Source organism: Lissotriton vulgaris, chromosome 6 (genome assembly GCF_964263255.1).
Source record: "Lissotriton vulgaris chromosome 6, aLisVul1.2, whole genome shotgun sequence".
NCBI lineage: Eukaryota > Metazoa > Chordata > Amphibia > Caudata > Salamandridae > Lissotriton > Lissotriton vulgaris.
This window is the reverse complement of record NC_141694.1, coordinates 1,326,145,731-1,326,164,764: the sequence shown is the minus strand read 5'-3', so window position 1 is coordinate 1,326,164,764 and position 19,034 is coordinate 1,326,145,731.

The following is a 19,034-nucleotide window of genomic DNA, read 5'->3' as shown; positions in this document are numbered from 1 at the left end:
ATCTCACGTCTTTCGTTTCTGCCACAGGTCTCAGTTTTGCTGGGAGCGCAGGTCAGTATCATGTTTGGGAGTCTATGTCCTGTGTCACAGATTCTTCAGGATCTGGCGGGAGCCTCAAAAATGCAGAATGGCAAAGATGCTGTTGGTGCCTGTTTAGAAAGGGTGGTCACTCCTTGACCACAAGGGAGATTTCTTCCATCTTCCAGTCGATATTGTATGTCGAAGGTCCAGGATATATGTTGCAGAGTTTCGTACTGGGTAATCTAAAGTCCTAGGAGCTGGGGTTCTATACTTATAGCAGGTTTAGGCGTTGGACTAACTCTAAGGCCCCTCCTATGGATGGACCTGGGGAGGGGGTGGTTACACCCCTTTCCCTTTGTCCAGTTTCGTGCCAAAGCTGGGGATGAGCGCCCCAACAACCGGTTTGAACTGGTAACTGCATGGAGCACCTTGTGTGCCCCAAGCAGTGTCTGAAAAGCATTCACTGAATGCAACCCAACTTGCCCCAATACACTAAAGCCTGTCTGGGGAGGTGCTAGCACCTCAATGGGCAGGAAACCTATTGTCCAGGCCTCCCCTGCCGGAGTTTCATCCAGCAGCAGGAGGGCAGACTCTTGTCAGTGGCAGCAGAATCCATTTTGTGATGCTGGGTCTCAGTTTAACTTTAACCGGGTTTAACAGTAACTACATGTCTTCTCCCTCTAGAAGGGTGGAATGCTACCCTAGCCGCAAGAACTGGTGGGGGTAGTATTCCAAAGTGTTTGACACCTTACATGACATGTTTTGATAAACCCAAACAAAAGTTAGCATTAACCGCAAGGATTATAATGCACTTAAGAGTATATGGTATGGCTATATCATAGAACAGCTATAAGGAAATGGTTCCAAAACCTGCAGAGGGGCTCAGCTCATGCTAGGGCACCCTCTCACACATAACCAAGCACTCTGCTTCCTGGATTGTCAAGGCCTGCCATAGGAGTGACTTATAGGTTACTATGTGTCTATATATAAGGTAGATATAGATATACTATATCTAAGTAAGGGGTGATTACACCACCTTACCCAGGCTGTCAGTACAGACCTGTGGTGTCAGTTTGGAAGGCTAACCAGGGGTGGCACAATACATGCTGCAGCCCCGGGTAGGCCTAGGGTGCACATATACCCTGAGTACCTAAGGTATCATATACAGGGGCTCACAAGGGTGACCCAGTAAACAATCTGGTATGTACTTAAAGTACATGGAGTCCATTTTATATAGAAAACAAATAGACTGGGGCCCTGAATAGCAGGGTCCCAGTCCAACTAAGTCGAACACCAGCAAAAGACCTGGCAAAAAGTAGGGGTAACCATATAGTCAGATTTCCACCTTCCTACAAATAGTGTGAACAAAAAGTTTATGGGCTTTTTTTGGTATGAAGGTAACCGTGGAGTTGCGATCTATAAAAGGGTCAACTATCTGGTTACAGTCACCAGCTAGAATAAAATTCTCTTCAGGATATTTAACAAAAACCTGATTTAGGTCAGACCAAAAATGGGAGTCACAAACTGTAGGGGAGTAGATATTTAACAAAGAGCCTGGAACCTTCCTGATTGACAATTTAGTATACAACCTTCCGCCTACATCATCAGAATCCTAGGAAATTAGTTTAGCACATAACGATTTATGGCATAAGGTAATAACTCTGTTTCTTTTACCATCACCTGGGGAGAAAAATACATCACCCACCCAACCTCTTTTTAGTTTTAAAGCTTCTTTTTCAGTAAGATGTGAATCCTGGATTAAAGGTATACTGGCACCCAAATGCGCCAAGCGTGACAAAACATGTTGTCTTTTAGTGGGAGAGTTTAGACACCTGACATTCCAGGAAACAACAGTTAAAGACATAAATAGATTTTGAGAAGTAACAAAGTACAATAAATCATACCAAACATGAAGAGGAAAAAGTGTAGACCATATCATGAGATATAAATACCAAAAAACCGTAGAGCCTGGAATGACTGAAAGTATGAACATGGATGAGATGGAGAGATGAAAAGAGTAATAGAACAATACGATAAAGAAATGTTACGCGAGAGAAATCAATCCATAAAACAAGAAAAAATACAACATAAAAAAAAACAAGGGTGGTTACAGCATACCTATGAAGAGCAGTATCCAATGAAAAGTAGGAGGGGTATGTGGCCACATGGGATAGATGGTTCCTCTGGAGTTCACAGGAAGAGGACGAGAGGAGCACATCACATAATACATATTATGGGGAACACCACAAACATGAATGAGATACTTGTAAGAGAAGCAAAAGGATTAATACTTAATATTAAGCATAATACAACTATGATAAAGGAGAGAACAGCTCCTGAATATCAATAATACACAGCAAAAAATTGACTATATTACAACAGGACAAATTATATAATGATCAAAGATCTTTTCTTTTTTTTAAATAATTTTGATTGAGTGAATGAACACAGAGTTAAAACATTACATAACTGGAAATAAATGTAAAAAAACAACCTATATACAAAGGCTAGTAAAATATTTTGGAACAAGAATAATACATAATAACATTGGCAAATAGTATAATAAAAAAGAAGTAATGTAAGAGGAGAGGAGTAATATGGGTAAAGAGATATATCATCGTAATAAAAGAATGTGTTCCATAAGAAAAAAATGTTTTGTTAATGTGTTTTTTTATAGAGACATAGAGGAAAGAAAAGAGCAGAAGAAAAGGGGAAGAAGGAAAAAAGAGGGGAGAAGAGAGAAAGAAGAAAGGAGGAGTAAATGAATAGAATAAAAATGGGTGTTATGCGAAAGATGAGTGTGAGGATAGAAATGTAGTAAAAGGTAACCATAATAGATCAGCAAAAGCAAAAGTATTAATACTTAATATTAAGCATAATACAACTTTGAAAATGATGAAGGATAGAAAAGCTCCTGAGTATCAATAAGTAACAGCAAAAAATTGACTATATTACAACAGGGCAAATTTTATAATGATCAACGATCTATGTCAAAGTTTCCTGAGAGAAAACAGAATAACATAAAGGAGTAACATTTAAGAGGTGCGGGGACCTGAGGTGTCCATATTTTCAATTTTGCATGCATTGATGAAGCTCTTCAGTCTGACCGGGTTTGTCATATGTTGTAGTCTTTTTTGTACGTAATTTTAAATTGCAGGGTTGAAATAGGTCAAAATGGGCTCCAAGTAGACAAAGATCTGGTCTCAAATTAAGGAATTCATTGCGCCTGTCAGAAGTAGATTTGGCATAGTCTTGGGAGAAAAATAAAGGGTTTCCCTGACCAACAAATACGCTTTAAAGACTTAACAGAGGCAAGGGCTTTGAGAAGATCAGTGCATTCAAGAAAATACATGATAACACCCCTAGGGTTACCTGCCTGGGCGACAGATGCTGACTGATCACCCAACCTATGAGCCCTTTGAATATTAAGATGAGTATCTTCGGGTAATTTCAGAAGCTTGGGACGAAAGGTCCGTAGAAAAGATATAGGGTAAGAGCCCTCCGATCCTTCACGTCCTTCAAAGACGCAGATTGTTCCTTCTGCTTCTGTTCCTCAAATTTTCGACCTGTTGATGAAGAGTAGAAACAGAGGTGCCACTGGAACCATGTGCGGAGCTACCCATATATATCGCAACCAAAGAGTACTCCATGTTTGAAAATTGTGAGAAAATGGTGGAATTCTTGATGAATTTATAAGCAGAAAAGAAAAAGAGGTGTTTGCCTTTTTCAAACATCCCATATATATGTTACAGTCAAAGTGTGAAATCCTGCATTCCATAGAATGCCTAGGTAATGTATAGAATGCCTGAAAATGCCTGAAAATCGAACGTCAAAGTATGAAATGAGTGATATTTTATACATTGTCTAGGCATTCTATACTTTGCCGGATTGTCTGCTGGCAAAGTATATAATACTCCTAATCCCACCATTTTATTCTCGCCCGGCAATGTGTGCAATCCGGCATTCTATATAAAGGCTAGGAAATGTACAGAATGCCTGAAAATCGAACGTCAAAGTATGAAATGATTGATATTTTATACATTGCCTAGGCATTGTATACTTTGCCGGATTGTCTGCCGGCAAAGTATATAATACACCTAATCCTAGAGACAGCACAAGTTATCAGCAAGCGAGGGGCAGAGACAGAACAGGTTATCAGCAAGCGAGGGGCAGAGACAGCACAAGTTGCCAGCAAGCGAGGGGCACAGACAGCACAAGAAACCAGGCAAAGAGCAGCTGGCAACCGTGCGGTGGTGTGGGGAGCGACCTGCCTGCAAGCAGGGTCAGAGGTCGTGTATAGCATCCGGCTGAGGTTCCACAGATGCTCTGCCGTCATCCTTTCCTGTTGTTCTTGTATCACCATGTCGGAAGGGAGTGTATGCCAAGACAGGAATCAAGCCATGCTGACATGCAACGACGGTTCTGCAATGAATTATCTCAAGTAAGAGCCAATGCTGCTAAAAACGGTGTTTTTCTAACCGAAACAAGTTACCAAAAGTTAGTGGACGATGTGAAAAAGGCTAAGACGACCATTTAGAAGGAACCACAGGACTATTGGCTGGTGAAAATCTATGACGTAATGATGGTCGAGAATACGACTAAGTTGATCTATCCTGTTAACCACATGGCTGCTGCGGGGATTTTCGCGCTGTGCTGGACATTCATATTTTACATGTTTCATGACGAGCTCAGCTCGTCATCAGCACACGACACCCGTGGGTGATGACGAGCTGAGCTCGTCATCAGCATCGAAAGGGTTAAAGAAGGTACGAGTGCTATTCAGTGTTACGTCGCGGACTCCGAGTTATTTGACATACTCCATAAGGCCCATTTGGCTATCGGTCATGGAGGACGGGGCAGGATGTTGAAAGAACTTTCACCCAAGTATCAGAACATTACCCGTCATGATATTGAGCTGTACATTCACCTTTGTGAGCCTTGCCAGAAGAAGCCAAAATGTGTTAGAAAAGGTGTTGTGGTCAAGCCAATGTTTTTTTTCTGAATTCAACGCCCTTTGTCAGGTCGATCTCATCGATTTTCAGTCCCATCCTGACAGAGAGTACAAGTTTTTAATGGTGTACCAAGAAGATCTCACTAAGTTTGTAGTTCTCAGGGCTCTGAAATCAAAGAGAGCAGAATAAGTAGCCTATAAGCTCGTCGACATATTTACGTTGCTTTGTGCTCCAACGATTCTACAGTCCGATAGCGGTAGGGAATTTTCAAACAATGTGGTACGCAGCCTAAAGGAGTATTGGCCCACCTTGAAGATCGTCCATGGTAAGCCGCGCCACTCACAAAGACAGGGGAGCGTCGAAAGAGCTAATCAGGACATTGAAAATATGTTGTGTGCTTGGATGCAAGATGAAAAAACTAGCTGCTGGAGTGAGGGAATGCAGTTCGTCAAACTTATGAAGAACAGAGCTTTTCATTCTGGGATTAAGAGGTCACCATACGAAGCTCTGTTCGGCTGCAAAGCTAGAGTAGGTCTCTCTACGTCGTCCCTATCTGACGACGTTTTACAAGACATAGAGACTGAGGAAGAGCTTGAAAAATAATAGAGAGCGTACAAACAACACAAGAGCAGGAAGAAAGATGAGATGAATCAATGCAAGAGGCACAGCTCCCTGCAGAAGACATAGCTGAGAATGCAATCCATGTTGGAGGAAACCAAAACAGTGATAAAGCCATGGTTATTTCCGTGGTTACCGAAAATCCTTCTTCTTCCGCTATCTGTTGCGTCTGCTTAAAAGAAACCAGCGGTGCTCATACATGTCGAAAGTGTGGCCAAAACGTTCATGCCATCTGTGGACATTCTCCTAAAGACGATGACGGCAACGAAGTAGAAGGTTATGGGGTTAGCATTTTGTGCAATGTTTGCTTCAATATTGAGAAAGCTATCCAAAGTAAAATGGAATCGAAATCGAACCTTGAGATTCAGGCTAAAAACATGAAAAGGGATTCTGACAAAAACATTCCTCCTGTGCATTTGGGTGCCACTGTGCGAGTTCCGATTCCCGACGTCGACAAAGGGCGGTGTGACTCACGCAATCTCTTGGCAGTTGTTATGAACGTGACGGAAGATGACTTTTACCAACTTGGAACTGCACAAGTAATCTTGAAGCAACTCTACGCCAGATCACAATTCACCGTATATCCAAAGAACTTAATGAGAATTGAAGACGTTCCTGACCACGAAATACCTCTCCGATCTGCAGCTACTTCTCAGTCCACAGGAAGCGGCCAAGGATTCGTCAGGAGTATGTGCAAGATGAAATGCCAAAATATGAGGTGCCTTTGTGTGAAAAAGAAAAGTAAGTGCAATTCGAAATGTCACTCTAGCCTTCCCTGCTGCAACAAGTAGGTCATGCCAGTTCTGCTTTGCGTTTCACCGGTAACAATATTATGTTCGCATTCTTCTTTAAGTCGTGAAATGTATGTACAAGATCAAAGTGCCAAAATAGGAGTTTTTGTGTGAAGAATAAAAGTGAGTACAATTCCACGTGTTACTCCGGCCTTTCTTAGTGTAACAAGTACTTCAATCTCAGTTCTGCTTTCATTGTTTTCCGGTAAGAATATCCTGTGCTTTATTTCGTAGTTTTGTTCTTTCAGTTTCAAATGCGTATTAATTAATAAAGGCTTCTCATCTTGTGCCCTTTTAACACTTTGCGTAAATGGTACTGGTCATTCTGTATAATGCCTAGGAATTGTATCGAATTCCTAGGAAAAGTATGTAAAATTTTCACAAAAAACTTATATTTCCTAGTTTGCCTCTAAGCCATCAGGCATTCTATACATTACCTAGGTATTCTATACAATACCGGGATTTCGCACTTTGCCGAATGCCTAGGAATTTCATCTTGTGGCCTTTTAACACTTTGCGTAAATGGTACTGGTCATTCTGTATTATGCCTAGGAATTTTATAGAATGCCTAGGAAAAGTATGTAACATTTTCACAAAAAACTTATATTTCATAGTTTGCCAAAAACCATCAGCCATTCTATACGTTACCTAGGCATTCTATACAACACCGGGATTTCACACTTTGACTGTAACATATATACTTGCTATGGGATAATAAGCAATGAGGCAAATACTACAAATATATTTATGCAGAGCATAAAGAAACTGCCCATAAAGGAGGAAAATACTCAAAAGAAATCCTCTAAGTATAGAAACAAAATAGGTAAAGTCAGATAGACAGCATAATAAAGCAATGCCTGGGTCTATATTGAGCTGAGCAGATTGAAAAGTGCAGAAGCAGCAGGCAATTGTGAAAAAATGAAAAGTCTGAAGAAAACTTGGAGAAATAAGCTCCTTACTGAGGAAAGTCCCTTAATTCTGAAGGGAGATCTGCTTTGCGAGTGTCAGCGTGGCAGACAACATGGCGGCCGGCATTTGGAAGAGATTGAAGCCGTCGTAGCAGTAAACGATTTGCACTAATTACCGAAGCTGCAGCCGTGAAGGAACATTCCCGGGTCTCACCACATCTTCATGCGCTTGCACAGAACTGAATTGAGCCCCTGGGAGTGCTGTAAAACATTTGCATTTGTATCGGGTCCCGGAGGTCTACCCGGATGCCGCCATTACCCGTGGGCTTCAAGCCATGCTCCCGTAAATTGATTTTTTTAACTAATATTTTGGGGGGGATTGTGAGGTTTGTCAAGGCATTAAGCAGGTAGTGTTTTATTTTAAGGATATGTTAATTAATATGTAGATATTTTTGATCTCATTTGCTTTATTATAGTATTTTATTTAGTGAATATCTAATAATTTAAACACATGGGTTTACTAGATTTGATTGGGACTGACTTGCTCATTGAATCCATGAGCCAACTACCAGTAGTATGAGAATATACAATAGTAAAATATTTGTGAATCAGCCGCCTGATGTTCAATAATATAAGGAACACAATTGGTACATAAAGTAGTGCTGCCTCCGAAGGCATTTGAAAGATGTATTCTACATGCACTAACATAAAGTATGTTGTGTAGCAGCAATAAGTCCATAGTTTAGCCCACAGAAAATATTTATCAATACTCTGAGCTGGTGGAAAGTCACTAAACATGATGCTAACTTGTACATATTGTTGATTTAGAATTTACTTTCCCTTGTTTTGAGCTGGAAAATTGCTGGAAAATAATGCAAGTAGCGCTATTCACTATGTTGTGCTACTTTTTGCCAAGGCAGGATTCCATGAGCCGTACAAGGCTGTCCCATACAACCATTCATGGTTTTTGATGCAAAACCCTGTCTGCTAACATTTTTAGACAGGGATGTGATCCATGAAATTACATTAAGAAGGAAAAAATATTCCTTTTTCAGCAAACCTTCTCAACTTTGCACATGTGTTGTACTGTACAGCACAATATAAAGTAGGAAACTTAAAAAGTAAATCTAAACATTGTAATTTGGAGTTAAAGATACCCTTTCAGTACAAACCCCATGCTAGACTCACTCAAAGGTGTGTATGTGTGTGTGGTGCTCGAGAGCCAGAAAGTGTGCCAAATCTTGGGAATTGAAAAGCAATGCCATATTTTAATAGATATCCTACTGCCCTGCTCTCTCCCTTTCATGCAATACAGGAAAGTTGCTGTACAGTGTTACTTGAAAGGGAGAGAACAAAACTACACTATATTTACCACAATATAGCTCAGTTATGCTCTGTCCTAGCATTCCTAACTCTCCAAGTCACGAGTGGCTGCCTAGCATCACAGTCAGCGACCTCAGCAGTGGGCAAGCCACTTCTCCCTTACCCATAGAGCAGACGCACCCAACTGTCCGCTCCCAACCAAACCCTTATGCTTTCTCGCAGTGCGAGAAGCAGAAATATGAAATGGTGGTTTTACCATTTTATGTTTCTGCCTCTGGCACTGCAAGAGAGCAGTGGGGCGAAGCTCCTGCGCCCTAATGGAGGAGTCACCCCTGGATGCATGGTAGTGCCCATGCTCCACCCAAGATTATTGGGCTTTGCGTGACTTTGTAAATTCCAAACTAGATTTTGTGTCAGGGACTTCACCAAAAAAGGGACGAAACCCTAAGGCAAAATCTTAGTAAGTGTTTTTACAGTTATAGTGCAGCTGAAAGTTTTGCAGAATAAAACATTCTGTTTAGCTGAGGTAACTAATACCCTACATTTTCCAACTGAAGGCACTCCAGGCAGACTCCTTGAGCTCGGTGGCATGATGCTGGAACAAGCGATCGAATCACATATTGTGTCATAAATATGGTGAAGTTAAGAATATTGTAAAACAGAATATTACAGGTAAGAATATTGTTTTTGGACTATATTGTAATATTATTGTTCAAAATACAGTTGTGTTATATGATTGTAATATACATCTTTTAGGTGTATTTTGCACATTAATTTTGCATTTTGTTTCTTTCCAAATCTACATTTAATGTAATTTTTAAGAGTGGATTATTGTAAAGATTGTCTTTATAATTGTATATATTTGATTTGAATTTATGTAAGATATTTGGGTTAAAATAATGGTGTTGCTGTAACATGTATTTTTTTAATTTCCTTTCTACATTTACTATTTATGCCCTTTTTTAATTTTGCTTAATGTGAAGATTTGCTTGTGTACTTTTTTGGTTATAATTGTTTATGAATGTTTGTGTTTTGTTAACACTTCCAATTTAGTACATTTAATTACAAACCCCCAAAGCCCAACACTTTCCCCAGTGTGGTTAAGTTTGGATGTGGAACAGTAAATCTGACATCCTTCTGCCCCAAAGTTCAGCACTTGTCCCAGTATAGTTACATTTGAAGTGGGAATAGGAAACCTGGTCCTGCAAAGTCCAACACTCCCCTAAATGTGGCTACTTATGGAGTGGGAACAGTAAATCTTACCCCCTCATAGTCCATTTTTCCCAATGCAGGTAAGTTTGGCGAGGGAATAATACATTTTGGCCACTCCTCCAAAACACAAACACTTTTTTTAAAATATAGTTAGGTTTGGCGAGGCATTAATAAATGTGATATCCATAAATAGTTAGCATTTGTTTGTATTTCTTTCTTTGTACCTAAAAAGTTAAAGAAATGTATATTACAAATTGTTATTTACTTGTATATGTTTTGTTCGGTATCATTTTTTACATTTTATTTTTGCATACATTTCCTAACATCATATATATATATATATATATATATTCAATGAAAAAACCATAGGTTATAGGCCATATATAGTTAGGAATTAGCATTTACAAAACCTTATTTTACTCGCATAAAACCATTGAAATTCCATATATAGTTAGCTAACTATAAGCGCTAACTATATATCGCGCACCCGCAATCCACTGCTGATGATGTCACATATTACATCATTCATGACATGGTCAGTGACATCACTGATGACATCACTGATCACAACATCCAGTGATTGTATGTGTCTGTAAAGTTTAAATATGTTTCACATATTGAAGAATGAGTGGATGTATAAGTGTCTGGATGAAGAATTTAGTAGGTGCATGACTGACTGTATGAGTGAGTGATTAAATGTGTCTCACTGAGTACATGGGTTAGTGACTAAACTGTCTTAATTCGTGCATCAGTATGTTTGTTGTTGTGTAAGCTGCTGCATGTGTTGATCAGTAGCTATAAGAGTGGCCATATGGGTTATTGATTGGTTGCCCAAATATTTGAATGGGAGGCTGAGTGTGTGTGTGGGTGGCTGGGAGGTGCGTGACTCTGTGCATAGATGTGTGAGCAGTTGATTCACTAGATGTATGGTTTCAAAAGTGCACGTGGAAACAGCTATATGGGCGGTTGACTGTGCATGGGTGTGTTGGTGAGTGAATGGATTTCTCATTGCTACATGTGCAAGTAAGTACGTATGTAAAACACAATACATGTGAGAGTTGAGATATATAAATAACTGAACATAAGAGCCAGTGAATGTGTGAGTGGCTGTATCGATCACTGTGAGCTTGTATCAGGGATTATATAAGAGAGTAAATATGTGTTATTATATGTTTGAATAAGTAAGATGTGTATAACTGTATAGTTGAGGAAATGGAGGTGTGATTGATTCTTTGCATGACTGACTAGGTGTGTGAGTAACTCCATGGATGAGTGACAGTCTGTGAGTGTCTGTTTATACTGAGTGTATGTAAGGTTATATTAGAGTCTGAAGAGGTTCATTGTATTATCACATGAGTGATGTGATCAGTGATGACAAATGAGATGTCATCAGTGATGTCATTTGAGTTGTCATCAGTGATGTCATTTGAGATGTCATCATTGATATCATTTGAGTTGTCATCAGTGATGTCATTTGAGATGTCATCAGTGATGTCATCAGTGATGTCACTGACCATGTCATGAATGATGTAATATGTGACATCATCAGCAGTGGATTGCGGGTGCGCGATATATAGTTAGCGCTTATAGTTAGCTAACTATATATGGAATTTCAATGGTTTTATGCGAGTAAAATAAGGTTTTGTAAATGCTAATTCCTAACTATATATGGCCTATAACCTATGGTTTTTTCATTGAATTTTCAAGGTTTTGTAAATGCAAATTCCTAACTATATATCCACTATAACCTATGGTTTTTTCTGTGAATTTCATTGGTTTTTTAATAGCAAATATGAAAAGCTTTAAAATGTCAAGTACGTGATAGATAAAAACATTTTCGTATTTATGCACGCTGATGTGCTTTGAACGCTGCCCCCCCCCCCCCCTCCCCTCTTTTGCCTTAGTAGTACTCTCTCTTTGCAGATACTGAAGGGTAGTTAACGCAGGCCTTTACCCCCGTTGTAATCCGTCGTGCCTCCTTGTCTCTCCATTTGATTGATTGTTGTCCAAGCATTTACTGTTTTAGAATTGGTTCTCTTTGGATCATTCTCTATTTACAAACAAGCACAAAGTCGCAATACTCTGTTTAGTCTTTGCAGATAGTGAAAAATCGTGTAAAAAAATAAAAGTAATCGAACAAAATCAGTAGGCCACTAATTGGATCTCTTTTTGACCTCGCTAAAATAGAAATATTAGGAACAACCCTTCTTGAGAAATACGAAAATAGTGAGATGAACTGAGCTCCACACCATGAGGGCTGCAAGACAGCTCGGCTCCATCACCCATCCCGCACAAAATAATGACAAACCCTATGCAAATATTAAAAATATAGACAACACACCAGCAAAGAAACAGGGTAAAACATTTTATTAAAAAACTATTTACATAACGTTGGTTTATAAGATGATGTCAGTAGTGGACCGATGTGTGAATAGATCGAAAACAGCACAAGGCTCCAAGATCCGGATAGCAAGCTCCTGGATGTTGGGTGCCATAGTTTAGAGTTCTGAATTTCAGCCTTTTTCAATGCCTGTGCTTTGTTGAATCAAAATGGCGGCTTGACACAAAGCTGACTCAAGCGTTGTTACTGATGCTATGCAGACCAAAACTGGTTTTCAGTTTGTACATTTTTCTAGATTTTTCAATCCAAGTTTGGTTGACTTTGTAGAACGATGGCTTCAGATTTTCAACATACGGTGTGGTGGCGCTGACTGGGAGGGGGCGCTTCGCTCCTGCCCCCTCCCCAAGTAAGATTTTCATACGTGAAAGTACGTTAATGGTTTTGGTCCCTGAGATGCTTCGATGTCACTACCATTCTCAAATAGCATAAGTTCTGGATGTTGGGTGCCATAGTTAAGAGTTCTGAGCAGCGCTTGTAACACTGTCTGAAGCTTATTTCCACCTACTGCAGCTTAACTATTCTCAAAGTAAGTGAGTGTCGTTTGTGGACCTGACTGCATTAGAAAACAATGTGATATGTTACCTTCCTAAACAGCTTGACGGAGGCCCCTGAGGGGCGGTGTGATGGCCATGGACTCGGAGAAGACGCTTGGCTCCGACACCCTCCCCAAGTCTTATAGCACTGGTGTAGCCTGAGATCGCCCCCGACATAGGCGGCCGGCTCCCGGGGTCCGGCGGAACTTTTTGCCTTTTGATGACTCTTCAATTCTGGACCTTGTCCCACAATCCGTTTGACCTGAAGACAAGCTGTAGTGGGGCGCCCCTTTATCGTTTTAGTTGCCATTCCGCCCGCTTTTGCTACACTGTGCCTCTTCCGCCATTCAGCTGTTTTCCGCCCGCTCTTGCGACTACAGCGTCTCGCTCACCATGTAGTTGAGATGCGCCCGCTCTTGCGGTGCAGCGATAGGCGGCTGCCACAGGACTCTCAAAATGGCGGCCGGCTCTTCGGTTTTGGGCCTGGTCCACTAAAATGGCCCTGGGACACCTTGGAACTCGGACGCTTGTCTGCTAGGGCTTGGGTCCCATTCTCGAAAACCGTCCCCTCAGCCATGAAGATTCTACAAAAGTCTTGGGGGCCTCCGACTCCCGCAGGCTTCTGGTGGGGAGCGGCTGCCATGATTGCTCGTGGAATGGCCACGACGGAGCTACGAGATGGTAGTGGTCTCATGCTGACGCCAGCTTTAGTCTGAAACATCCAGAAACACTGTAGACTACCAATTCGATCAGTTCCGGTAGCGCCCCAACATGACCCGGAAGAGAAGAACTTGCCCTCCCCTCTTTGACTGATGGTTCTTGTTGCCTGTCCCCTCTGTTGTCATTTAACAGAACTTTTTGGACTGCTGAAAGGGGTTGTGTTCTGAACGCTGGTTGGTGGAGACATTTAGACTATATTCTTGACCTACGTTGTCGCGTAATGCGTTTTATGACACGCCGCGTTAGCGCACCCGGAAGTGATCCGAGGCGCGGCGCGCAGCGCGTAACGTAAGCATAACAGGTCATGTGACTTGTTAATAAAACTTTTCATTGGTTCATTTTACTTTTGTTAATTTAATGATGAAAAGCTTGGTCATATGACCTAAAAATTACGCTTTTTATTATTTTCGAACAATATTTTTTTTTCAAACATATGTTATAATATTCCAGGCTAATGTACTTTCCCGGAAAATTTACAACTGTCTTGCAAGTAAAATATATTCCTTTTTCGAGAAAGAGGGCGTTTCTTCCTTCCATGACGGAGCCGTTGAGTAAAAGAGATTCGGCCTGCTGTCTTAGTCGCCGATACGCCTGATTATCAGATTCTTATCGATCACTTTATGTTGCAGACATGAAAAACACAACTGCCCTTGACCATTTATCTTTACTGCGTTCCTACATATTATACCTTTTATCCGTCATGTAATTGGACTGCTTTATTTCACTTGCCTTTTACTGATTCGAAAACAGTCACTAAAAGTAAAAACTTTACAAATGAAAATACTACTACCGTGTTTTGTTTTAAAAACCTTTATTGTGAAAATGTCAGTATACAAATACGGGCCTATAACCACGTGGGCCGGCCACGGAGCAAACTGAAATCGTATATGATGAGGAGACATTTACACTGTAGAAGAACGTAACGAGCGGGCCATTAGGTGACAAGAACAAAGGTGTCTAACAGTTGCGGAATCGGTGGACGTACATTTTGTAATTAAAATACGACAGGGCCACTTACAATAACATTTTCTAGATATACATTTGCGGGCAAAGAGTTACGAGTCCCATTTATACCGGCGCCATTTTGGGCGAGGCCGGGCAGGTCCAAGATATAGTCAAAATGTCTCCACCAACCATCGGCCAGACCAGAACCCCTTTCGGCCCTTTATGCTACAAGATGGTGTCTTCCATTCAGAAAATATTGGTGGCAGCATTTTGAAAGGAAACAGAAACAGCCGTTCTCCTAGTGAGTTTCACATTGTTACATTTAGGAAGAATGTTGAAGAGTAGTATGTGGAAAATCTGAAGCCATTTTTCTACAAACTCTCAATCAGACTTGGATGGAAAAAAAAAACCTGAAGAATGTACAAACTGAAAACCAATTTTTGTCTGTATAGCACCAACAGTAACGCTTGAGTCAGCTTTGTGTCAAGCCGCCATTTTCATTCAATCAATAGCGTCCCCCTGCACACATTCAGGGACCTGGTCGTGTCTTCAGATGAAACGCATTGTAGGAAAAGAAGCAGAAAGGAAAAGGAAAAAAGTTCCGCCGGACCTAGTGAAGCTGCAGCAGGTGCAAATAAGCTTCAGACAGTCTTACAAGCACTGCTCAGAACTCTCAACTGAGGCACTCAACATCCAGGACTTGCCATTCGGATCTTGGCGCCTTGTATTTTTGTTTTGTTTTTGATGGAGGGGAAACAACAAAAATCAGACATTGAAAAAGGCTCAACAGTGCAGGGCGCCTTGTGCTGGTTCCGACCTATTCATACATCGGTCCGCTACTGACATCACCTCATAAACCAACGGGGCACCCCACGCCGACTTTCGGCGCAGCATTGTAGGATGGCCACACCAGTGCGGCAATTTGCTGGACACCACCTCGGTGCCATCCAGATCTCGGCGCGTTCATTCAATCAATAGCGTCCCCCTGCACACATTCAGGGACCTGGTCGTGTCTTCAGAAGAAACGCATTGTAGGAAAAGAAGCAGAAAGGAAAAGGCAAAAAGTTCCGCCGGACCTAGTGAAGCTGCAGCAGGTGCAAATAAGCTTCAGACAGTCCTACAAGCACTGCTCAGAAATCTCAACTGAGGCACTCAACATCCAGGACTTGCCATTCGGATCTTGGCGCCTTGTGCTGGTTCCGACCTATTCACACATCAGTCCACTACTGACATCACCTCATAAGCCAACGGGGCACCCCACGCCGACTTCCGGCGCAGCATTGTAGGATGGCCACACCAGTGCAGCCACTTGCTGGACACCACCTCGGTGCCATCCGGATCTCAGCGCGTTCGAGTCACTGTGCCGGAAGAGTGACCGGAACTCAGCTGAACACGCCGTCTTTCGGCGCAGCATTGTAGGATGGCCACACCAGTACGGCAATTTGCTGGACACCACCTCGGCGCCATCCGGATCTCGGCGCGTTCGAGTCACTGTACCGCAACAGTGACCGCAATTCAGCTGGACACGCCGTCTTTCGGCGCAGCATTGTAGGATGGCCACACCAGTGCGGCAATTTGCTGGACACCACCTCGGTGCCATCCGGATCTCGGCGCGTTGTGCTGCCTTCGGCCTATTCGCACATCGGTCCGCTACTGACGCCGCCTCACGTGCCAACGGATTTTCTACGCTTTTTGTAGCCCTATGTCGCATAACAGGTCATGTGACTTGTTTATAAAACTTTTCATTGGTTCATTTTACTTTTGGTTTCCTAAAGATGGAAGGCTTGGTCATATGACCTAAAAATAACACTTTTCATTGGTTTAGAACATTTTTTTTTCCCAAACGATGAAAGCCCCACCTTGTTTCTGGATCATTCAGACTGAAGCTGGCGTCAGCATGAGAGCACCACCATCTCGTGGCTCCGTCGTGGTCATTCCGCGAGCAATCATGGCAGCCGCTCCCCACCGGAAGTCTGCGGGAGTCGGGGGCCCCCAAGACTTTTATACAATCTTCACGGCTGAGGGGACGCTTTTCGAGAATGGAGCCCAAGCCCTAGCAGGCAAGCGTCCGAGTTCCAAAGTGTCCCAGGGCCATTTCAGTGGACCAGGCCCAAAACCGAGGAGCCGTCCGCCATTTTAAGAGCCATGTGGCAGCCGCCTATCGCTGCACTGCAAGAGTGGGAGCAACTCAACAACATGGTGAGCGAGACGCTGTGGCCGCAAGAGCGAGCGCAACTCAGCTAGATGGCCGCCACCTGGGGAGGCCCGTTCACGCCGGCTCCCCCACGCCCCCCCCCGGGCCGCCGCACGCCAATTTTCGGAGCAGCATTGTAGGATACCAAAACCAGTGCGGCAGTTTACTGGACATCACCTGGGTGCCTGTCGTACATGTTGTGTCAGCCATGTGACACTGGACACAGACCGCTACTGACGAGGCCTCCCCCCGCACCACCCGGGACGCCCCACGCTGTTTTTCTGTGCTGCATTGTAGGATCCCTAAACCAGTGCGGCACCCAGGCGACATCACCTGGGTGCCGTCCAGAACTCTGCACGTTGTGCTGCCTTGGGACTATTCGCACAACAGACCGCTACTGACGAGGCCTCCTCCCGCCCCACCCGGGACGCCCCACGCCAATTTTCGGAGCAGCATTGTAGGATCCCTAAACCAGTGCGGCACCCAGGCGACATCACCTGGGTGCCGTCCAGAACTCTGCACGTTGTGCTGCCTTGGGACTATTCGCACAAAAGACCGCTTCTAACCATTGTTGCTTTTTGTGTGGAGAAATGTTTAAATGTTTTTAGTTTTTGTTCCGTTTGTTAAAGTTAGTAGTTAATAAAGTTTTATAACCTTACTTTGTTGGAGTGTTATCTATTTTTTTTAAAACGGGTGAATGGGGCCTTGATTCGGGTTATTGTCATGTGTGGGCTTTGGAAGTGTGCTGCTGCAGGATCGGACATTTCAAACTCAAATGCACGTTCTTTTTCTTACCTTTCCGAAGCATGGAGCGCAATAGCAGGCAGAGAAAGGGTGATGCACGTGTTGAACACTACCTGACCTGGCAAGTTGCTGGCAGTGCCCCCCCGCCCGCTCCTGAAAGAGGGCACACACACACCGCCGCCCCGAGTACTTCACAAATCTTTAAAAGACCATGCGCTTGTTCATGAGGCTTAAATGGTTTATCACCTCTTCTAGAACCCCTACATCGACCCTCTGACGTTTCATGGAAAAATTACCATGTAACACAATACCAAGCCCTGTCAGCTGAAACCCCCAAGGAATCGTGGGGCATATTATCAAGGGGGTTTATCTCCGCTTTTTTGGCTTTAAAAACCATGAAAGCGGAGATAAAATTATTTCCCTATTATCAAGCTGTCGCTAACACCAGTTAGTGACAGCTAAAAGGAGATAGCGACCATCTTGGGCCCCGCTTTGCATGTCAGTGATACTTATCACTAATGACATGCAAAGTGGCGTGCCAAGATGTTAGCGACTGGAAACAGTCCCTAACATCGCTATCTCCTATTACCAACTTTTGGAGATATTCGCGCTAAGCGCGAATATCTCCAAAATCTAACACCTGCCCTGAGCAGTTCTTAGCCATGTTATCCAATGGGAGGTGGATAACATGGCTAAGAGCATTAGGTCGATAATACATGAATATCGCTGACTTTTCTGCGATAATAGCAAGGTTTATCTGCGATAAAAATCGCCGATGTGCGGCGATAATTTTTGTCTCTAAACAAGTTATAGACAAAAATTATCGCTAGTTGTTCGTAATATGCCCCCGGGTTTTTGCTTGCAGAAATCGGGAGGCGGGAGACTAGCACTGAAATCAGTACTCACACGCCTGAATCAGGAGGATTGGCATGTCTGAATTCTCTACAGCTGGGGCCATAAACTACATCCGCAGGGTTAGGTGATAGCCTGGAACCAGCCTGGCATCTAAAATGGCTGCCGTGCACGACAAAATTGTGGCATTCGAAAAAAGGCAAGATGGCGCAGCCGCTGGAAGAGATATATCAACATATATCAGCCTCCTCAGCCACCCTCAGGAAACATAGGGGAATAGGATATGTCTCCCGCACCCCCTTATACCTAGTACTTTAATTAACGAAGCACAAAATGGCGAATTCCCGTTTCGCTACCAGTTTGCGGCCCAGTTCGCGGCCCGTGAAGCGCTTCTACCGTGAAAAATCATTTTTTTTTTATTTTCCCCACGGGACCCTTTAATAACCCCAACAACATTCCGCTCCGGACTGTCACGCAGCAAAAAAAAAAAAAAAGCTCACGCACAGCCGCTGGAAGAGATGTATCAACATATATCAGCCTCCTCACCCACCCTCAGGAAACATAGGGGATTAGGATACGTCTTCCGCACCCACTTATAACTAGTAATTTAATTTACGAAGCACAAAATGGCGAATTCCCGTTTCGCTACCAGTTCGCGGCCGCGCTTCTACCGTGAAAAATCATTTTTTTTTTTTTCCCCCCACGGGACCCTTTAATAACCCCAACAACATTCCTAGGGGGTCAAGAGGGGGATACCTTGCCCCCTTTCATTAAATTCCCCCTTCGTTTTCCACCTCTTCTTCTCTCTCGATCCTACCGA